The 9,577-nt window shown below is 39.7% G+C and overlaps 1 protein-coding gene across 1 annotated transcript in view; it reads right to left on the reverse strand.

The window, feature by feature from the left end:
* Nucleotides 1–7,720, reverse strand: part of LOC106879855 (terminal nucleotidyltransferase 5C) — a 37,140-nt gene extending 29,420 nt beyond the window's left edge. The window contains exon 1 of the mRNA XM_089363569.1: nucleotides 7,534–7,720. The gene's annotated coding sequence lies outside the window, so the exon portion shown is untranslated. The remainder of the gene's footprint in view (nucleotides 1–7,533) is intronic.
* Between the last annotated feature and the right edge of the window lie 1,857 nt (nucleotides 7,721–9,577).

Genomic DNA, 9,577 nt, shown 5'->3' on the forward strand with positions numbered 1-9,577 from the left:
TCTCCACTGTGATGGCGACCTCAATAGCTACTAAAAGTACCAGCATTATTATCTGCACCACCACCAGTACAACTACCATCTACTTGCCCCGCCACTATAAACGGTCACCACCATTTAATAGTTAAAAACAGTGATCCGGGGCTAAACCATGGTTACCAAACTGACCCATCCCTCCACCCCCTCCCAATATCTAGCAATATTTTCTACGCCCCACCCTCTTTTATTAACGACAAGTTCACATTAAAAATAATTCCCTCTGCCATGACGTTGAACACTTTTCAGAAGAAAGTTTTAAATCAAATCGATTTTCTTCCGTTTGTCAGGCTCCTTTCCAGTTTCTCACATACCCTTCTCAGGGCCGCCTGCCATACTCTTGCAAGTAGCGGGTTAATCAACACCCACAGCAATTACGAACCACCTATATTAGACACATTGTCGCTCGAACTTGCTAGATACCGTCTCCAGACGCAAAGCTCCAGATTCACCTTATGTCGACATATGGAGTTCCAGTTCAGTGGTTTATCTTTTGTTATCTTGTAATTGCTTCAGCCATTGGACTGCGGCCATGCTGGGGCAGTGACTTGGAAGTGTTTTAGTCGAACAAATCAATCTATGTATTTATTTTTCTTTTTATGTCAAATACTTATTTTATTGGTCGCTATTTCCGAACCGCTATGTTACGGCGAGGTAACCAACCAACCAATAGTGGTTGTCAAATGGCAGAAGGGGACAAATACATACACACACACACAAACACACATATATACATACACATGCATATATATAAGCTAGCGCTTCGGCAAAAGATACTGATAGAATAAGTACCAGGCTTTAAAAAATAGGAAATAGCACTAGGTTCGATTCGTTCGACTAAAATCTCTTCATGGCGGTGCACCAGCATGGCCGAAGTTGAATGACTGAAACAAGTAAATGAATAAAAGAATATAAAAAATATATATATGCATACAACGAACTTTCACGCAGTTTCCGCCAACCAAATTCACTCCGAAGGCATCGATCAGCCTGGGACTGCTCATCCATAAATGCGGCTTAATATAATTTGTTAGAGTGACCAATGGCTGAGAGGTTAGAGCGTAGGTTAGATTCTTTCCCCGTAATCGTTCCAGCTTTCCGTGCTCCGAGTTCAAATTCTACCGTCGTCAAATTTGCTTTTTATCTTTTTAGGATCGATAAATAAAGTACCCCTTCTGTACAAAGCTCGATCCTCTTTCTCTCAATCGTTATATTTCTGTCTCTCTGATTTTTTTCTCTTCTGGAGTGGTGGGTCAGATCTGGAGAGAATAGCAGCTGTTCCAAGTTTAAAATGTCCAAGGACCCATCGTATAGCTTGACATGGCAAAATTTGTTAATGCTGAATAAACTCTTAAAGGTGATCGACTACCAGACTCGCTAAACCCAGCTTCATGTACTCTTGAGTTCATGTAGCAATGACCTCAAGATTCACTTTCTTTCTTTCTTTCTTTCCTTCTTTCTTTCTGCCTGTCTGTCTGTTCGGCATACGGCGTGTCTTATACACAGTGTAGGATGACAGTATAGACACGTTGTACGGGTGACAGTGTAGACATATGGTGTGTCTTACATAGTGTAGAATGACAATATGGACAGTTTTCGTCACATGTATAGTGCAGAATGACGAGATGGATTCATACGAGTGGTGGCAGTATGGACGTGTAATGTGGGTGACATTATGGACAAGTGACATTATGGACAAGTGACGTTGGTGACGGTCTGTCTCAGCCACCGCCCATTCTCTCTCTCTCTCTCTCTCTCTCTCTCTCTCTCTCTCTCTCTCTCTCTCTCTCTCTGGGTACCTGTTGTTGTCATCTGACTTTAGATCAACCTCGACACAAGCAGACCTCTAATGAAATGTCATCTTTTCCAGCCATGACCATCTCGCCTTTCATTCAAACATCTCTCCAACTACATTATCGAACGTGTCCTTCGTGTATTAAAACGATAGCATGCGAGTTGAGGAAAGGTTTCCGTTGCTTTTTCTAGCAGCTGGTTGATCGGTAACATGGAAACCCCCCCTACACACACACACACACACACCAAGGTCGTGGTGTTGATCACAGAGAAAGCAACCAAGGTGGACTTAGCCAGAGCAGGAAAGTCGTTAGTGTTATAAACCTACCGACAGTCATGTGAGAAATAATTTAAACACGAGCTGCTAGAAATGACACTCGGATCTCTCTCGAATGACACCATACGGTGTTTATAACACAAGGACAAACTGAAAGATGTCCTTGTTTTGTTTACGGCGTCGCCGCCATCATCGGCAGATGTCGTTCTTGTTGCTGCTGCTGTCTTCGTCTTATTGCTGTCGATGTTGGTATTGCTGCCGATGAAGATGTTGTTATTAACTGCGTCGTCGACGTTGTTGTTGCTGTGGTGGTGGTGGTGGTGTTTGCAGTTGTTGCTGCTGTTGTTATTGTTGTTGTTGTTGTTGTTGTTGGTGGTGGTGGTGGTAATATCGTTGTTGCTCTATTTTAGCCCCCGGTTAGTTCTGCTGGAGCCGACCTACATACAGCCGTGACCACCACGCTGTTTGTCCTCCCCCACCTAGCCACCCGGACGTGTTATATCAAACACAATCAATCTGTAATTGGATCTAGAACAACGCTATCATCAAATATGACCTTCTTTTTATTCAGATTTAAAGGAGACTTAGCTGCTATTTCTGGCAGGACCAGCAACCATTCAGAGGATGCCTCGGATGTTATCGGAGATGTGACGGTTATGTCACATACATATACACATACATACACAAGGACATACACAAACACACATGTACAGGTACACCTACACATACACATGCACACAATACACAGACATTCACAAACACAATAACATGTACATACACACACATACACAAACATACAACTACATACAACTACTTTCATACATGTATGCGTACGCACATACATACATACATACATACATACATACATACATACATGCAAACATACATATGTAAACATGCATACATGCATACATACACACTCATGCCCACAAATGCGCACTTACACGCAAATATGTGCACGCACACGCACACATACAGATACACATTCACACCTACACACTCTGTATACATTATGTAAACGTGCGCACGTGTATACAAATATATATGCACGTGCATGACCTAGCTTTCCTATAACTGCGTGTATATGTGTGTATGTGTATATATATGAAGATGTGAATATGTTCCAGCGTGAACTACATACGTAGAGACGCGCGCGCACGTATATACGCCAATAAAGTGTATATATTTAAGTATGCTATTATATGCGTAATGTATGTATTATTTCTATACATGTTACATCTCTTTATATATACATAGTACATATATGTATGGATGTACACACGTATGTATGTATGTATGTATGTATGCGTGCTTGCATGTATGTATGTATATATATATTTGTACATATAGGAATATAAATGTATGCACATACAAACATTTATACATACATACCTACCTACACATCTACCTACATACATTACATACATACATATATATGACATACATACACACACATGCATCATCATCATCATCATCATCATCACTTTACGTAGGTTTTTGTTTTTCGTTTGTTTTCCATTCGGTGATACGGGTTAGGCAAGTTTCTCATCTCCCAACAACAGACCGCAATGTACCAGAAACAACACAAAACACCATACTAGCCGCAGAACAAACGCCTGAATGTCCAGTATGGTTGGACTTAGATCAGACAGTGAAGAGAGTACAACAGAGTAGAAACGAGTACCCAGTCTGCCACGCTGTACAACATATTATTTGTTAACCAACTTTTGTCGGGGTGTAATCTAAGGTAATGAACCAGATTGTGGCATGGTGTATCTAGGACAACAGGTACATGAATTGCGCTTGGTCGATCACGTGTGCTTCATTGGTCTTCCCGATCAGAATTGATCTGGGGATTACACAGAAATCTCACGATAGGGGTTCTGAGAAGATATCAGAAACCCCACTACTTGGGCCTCGAATGCCTTTAGTGGATCCAAGTTTGTTGCAAGCATTAGAGCCACGTTTTCAGTTTGAGGAGAACCTCATACTGTCTTCCAACAGACTGGGAGGCCCTGGAAACGATAACGGGGTCATGCACACGGCCCTTTCTTCCCAGACTAAAGAGACAATCAAATCTAGCTGATATTCTGCGTTAGAGGTTCAGAAAAGAAGCACGCATGGACTGATGAGGTTCGCGATACTGTGTGGCCATGGTGGCGAGACGGAATGGCACGGATGGGGTGACCTTCACATGACCTTGGTTAAACAACACCAACATCAACATGAACTAAGTGAGAGAAATCTTACAACACTCTTAAGGTCCGCGCGCTAACATCTTGTCGCTCACAATCCCCTTACCCGTGACCTATAAAATACATCTTTTTGACAGCTCTACTCAAAGACAACTGTTTTAATGGATGATTGTTGATGGTTAGCGCCATAGCGGCCTTCAATGAGAATAATTATGATGAAAGGATCAAGACCTTATTACCGCACTACACCCTCCGCGACCTCACAACACCACTGCACTACGGTGGTGCTGTGGAGCAGGGTTACATAGCCTGACGACCGCATTACACCATCACATAACATGTTCCCACAACCGCCCCCACTGCATGGCCTTGCTCACACACACACACACACACACACACACACACACACACACACACACACACACACACCGTAGGCTACACAACTAAACACACGACAGTTAACTGTGTGGTCAAGAGCCAGCCATGCCTATCTCAAAGGCTGAACATATTGGCCAGTTGTCCGGAGGCTTCAACGGGTCTACGACCCAATGCTATGAATCCAGAGCTATGGAACCAATGTATGTACAGTGGTTGTTCTCTGTGTAGGGACCCCAGTGCTTTACTTCGGTCGGGGGCAACTATAATACTGTTAAGACGGGTCTCGTGTAGGGAGCAGGGCAGTGGTTCTCAACAAGGTCTATACGGCCCTTGGGGGCCCATTAGAGCAAAACTGGTACCAAAGGGATCCATAGGCAAAAAAATGGCTGAGTACCCCTGGTCAGGACAAAGCTCTCTCTTTCTCAGTTGGGGATGGGTGCAACGGTTAGGGACAGAGGGCAGAGGTGAAAGGATAGAGGGATGGACGGTTATCATCTCAGACAACAACAACAACAACAACAACAACGACACAAGAGCGAACGATGGATCGCCCACGTCGGTCTCGCAGCGTGCCAGAAATAGCTGCTAGGTCTACCTCGACTCACTCCCTATCGTTTTTTTCTCGGGGGATTCTCTAAATAATGTTGTCGCTGATATACAGATGATAAAGACGGGGTGGTCATAATTGCGTTGACTTCGTTCAAAGGTTTTTGTCGCATGAGACTGACCTGTAGTTAAAACAATAACAAAGGGAACAAAACAGCGGATGTAAGCGGTGGCGGTGGCGGAGGGGCGGAGGTATTTATAGAACACTCGCATTGTCTTTGTTAGACTGTGGGTGTGTATGAACGGATGTATGGGGGTATATGTGTGTGTGTGTATGTATGTATGTGTTTATGTATGTATGTAGGTGTGTATTATGTATGTGTGTATGCATGTATGTGTTTATGCGTGTGTATGTATGTATGTATATGTTTGTATGCATGTGTATCTATATGTAAGCACATAAAAATGCATAAGCTCTCTCTCTCTGTATATATATATATATATATAAATATATATATACACACACACAAACATATAAACATATGTGCGTGCTCATATACATATGTGTGTGTGTGTGTGTGTGTGTATAGCTTTGTCCCCCACTCCTCATTCTTTGCCATTCGGTCACACTGACATTCCCCCCCCCACCTCGCTCCAAAACACCATCCACTTATCTTAAGTGTTTGTTTATGTGTCAAACAGTCTGGAGAGACGTGCGCCTGCCTGACTGCCTGCAGGCATGCACGTTTCTGCACGCAGATCTATATCTATATCTATATCTATCTATCTATCTATCTATATATATATATATATATATATATATATATATATATATATATATATATATATATATATATACATACATACATGTGTGTGTTTGTAAATACACAAGCACATTCTTATACTTAATTATGTATATATTGATATGTGTGTGTATGTATGTATTAACCTATCTATCTAAATAGACAGACAGATACATACACAGATATATATACATACAAATACACACACAGATACATACATACATACATACATACATACACAAATGTTTCCACCGAAGGCTCCTTTTCCCTAAACTTGCTATTTATAGTAACTTTAGCTGTTATTTCTTGTAAGTTATTTCTCTTACGTTGAGGCCCTTTCGCTGATCCGTGCTCAGATGGTCAGTCAGCGGGGCGTGTTTGGCGCGCCTAAATTGCCCTTCACTCAGAATACCCCAATAGAGACAGGATCCCAGAACTTATACGGGAGCATTAGAGTTTTGCTGTGTCAGGGCAATCCTTGTCTTTTGTGCACGCACGTGGGTGTAAGGTGTTGGGACTCCATATTACTCTTTAGTGACCCTTTCTTGCACTTTTTTCGTTATTGTTTTGTATGTTTTCTTTATTGTTATTTATTTATTGTTCTGTGTTTATTTCTCCAATGCTATTTAAGTCCCCTTTTCCTTGTCCCTATTAATCCATTCCACGCTAACACTCTCAGTATTTCGCCCTTTCAATATCCCCAATTTGTTGCCCCACTGGTTAATAAAATAAGCGTCGTTTCATATTACGTTCTGAGTTCAAATTCCGCCAGGGTCAACTTTGCCTTACATCGCTCCAGGGTCGATAAAATAAAGTACCTGTCAAGTAGTGGAGCCGAGGTAATCGACTAACCTCTTACTTCCTAAAATTACAGGCCTTGTACCAAAATATGAAACCATTATTATTATTATTACTAAAATCTTGAGACTGTTTATTAGGATATTATTTTCGGGCCTGTAAGGGTTGCACAGATGGTAACCAGCTGAGTAGTAATTAATTTTGTCGATTAATAAACGAGTTCAAATCCCGCCAGCTTACGTTGACATCGCATTTTATCTCACCGTTGGCATGCAGGAAATATTTACTATATTCATTTCAATAGACAACAGCTGCTTCGAAACATCAACTGTCAGTGTATTGGACGAGAAGGAGCGTGCGCGTATGTATGTATGTATATATATATATATATATATATATATATATATGTATGTGTGTGTGTGTGTGTGTGTGTGTATGTTTGTGTGTTTGTGTATGTATACATATATGTACGCATATGAGCGCACGTAAACAAACGAAAAACACGTGGGTGTGTACAATATGTATAAACGATGTCTTATAGATGTACTTCTATTTGCCTGCCATGCGAAAAAGATTTAGACACACACACACATACAGACAGCGATAAAAAAAAATTGGGGCAGTAACAGAAACAACAACAGCAACAACAACAATAGGTCGCCTGGATGCAATACGGTTCAATATAAATAAAAATAAATGAATGACAAACCTGTGAATTTATATATTTCCTTCTGGTGTTGACACAGTTGAAAAGTTCGCTTGTATATGTAATATATATGGTCGGTTGGTATTTGTCCTTATAAACGTATGTATATAATGTGTCTATATATATACATCTAAAATGTTTATTTGTGTGTATACAATGGGTTGTTAGTTGTCACTAGTTATTCGACAGTGTGTGCGTGTATATATATATATATATATATATATATATATATATATATATATATATATATAGTCAACTGGTAGATCTCTAGCTAATTGATGTATATATAATATATACACACGTATGTGTATATATATATATATATATATTTGTATTATGGGGAATAAGAACAAAGACAGGGTTGATGAAAGTTTGTATAATTGTCTATATATATACACGATGTATAGGAATGTGTATATATCGTGTGTCTGCTGTATGTTGGTGTAGTGGCTTGTTAAATGGTAGGTTAGATAAGTAGATAGATAAATGGAGAGAGAGGTATGTAGACAGACGGTTAGGTATAGAGTCTTAACGATCCTGTTGACAATACAGGCACGTGGTGAGGCAAATGTAAACAGACATATTGTCAGCTTTCAACATCACACGGTAGAAGGACTATTATTCTATTTATTCCGTTATTATCGATTCCGTTATTATTCTTATTCCGATATTATTATTATTATATAAGATATCCGACCGAATAAACGAACGCAAGCTTTTTTCTCTGGTTTTTGTTTGTTTTTTTTTTTTTGTCAGTGCTGGGCCTAGTTGGATAAAATATTTGTCCCCTTCTCGAATGGTTGGAGAAAGAGAGAGTGTGAGTGTGACAGAGGGTGGAGATATATAAATAGAGAGATAGACGGGGACGAGGAAGAGGAAGCAGATAAAGAACAGTGGGGGAGGAGGGGGAACAAAACGGGGGGAATTTAGGTGTAGTGAGAGGTGTGCATTATGAAAGGGTAATTATTTGCTGAGAATACACACGCATGAATGTGTGTGGGTGCGTGCGTGTGTCTCTGTGTGTATCCTGTACGTTTTGTCTGCTTCTCTTTCGGCTGCCTTTTCTTTGCTCTTCAACTCAAGAAATAAAACATACCATGAGAGCTTGTTTTACTAACTATATACACCCACCTAGATGATGTATGGGTGTGCATGTGCGAGTGTGTGTATATATATGTGTGTGCGTGTGTGTATGTGTTTGTATATATATATATATATGTGTGGCCCTGTGTTTATGTTATAAATATACATACATTGTTTTAATTCCTTCTATAAACATGACACAGGAGATTAGGGGAAGATTACGTGTGTATGTGTGTGTGTGTTCATGTGTAGGTACATATATATATATATATATTATGTAATAAATATATAACATATATATATATATATATATATATATATATATATATGTATAAATATATATACATATATATATATATATATATATATATATATATATATATATATATATGTATACATTCATATATACATGTATATATATGTGTTTATTAATATTTAGCAGAAGCAACAGGGTGACTCAAGGCCCGTGAGTTTCGTGCGTTCACACACACACACATATCTATATCCACACACACACACACACATACATATCTATATATACACGTGCAGAGGGTGAGGGAGACAGAGAAATAAATTTACGGACAGTGAGAGAGAGAGAGAGAGAGAGAGAGAGAGAGAGAGAGAGAGAGAGAGAGAGAAAAGAAAGAAAGAATGCAGATAGAAAAAAAAATAGGGAGAAAGAAAAGATCGAGAGAAAGAAGAAAAGAGATTTAAAACAAGGAAAGAAAGAGAGAAGAAAAGAGCTGGAGACGAACTCGAATCTCGATGCCCCCCCCCCCTTTGTTATCTTTTTCTCGGAAATTTCGTTGGTTTTATTTATATTTTTATTGTTGTTCGGTTTTGTTTTTGTTGTTATTAGATTCGATTTCGCCTTTCCTCTTTTACGAGGTGGTCAATAAAATTAAATACCAGTTAAATACTGGTGCCATGCAATCAACTTAGAGCCTTTCCGTAATTGCTGGCC

Source organism: Octopus bimaculoides, chromosome 15, assembly GCF_046866305.1.
Source record: "Octopus bimaculoides isolate indiv1 chromosome 15, ASM4686630v1, whole genome shotgun sequence".
Lineage (NCBI taxonomy): Eukaryota > Metazoa > Mollusca > Cephalopoda > Octopoda > Octopodidae > Octopus > Octopus bimaculoides.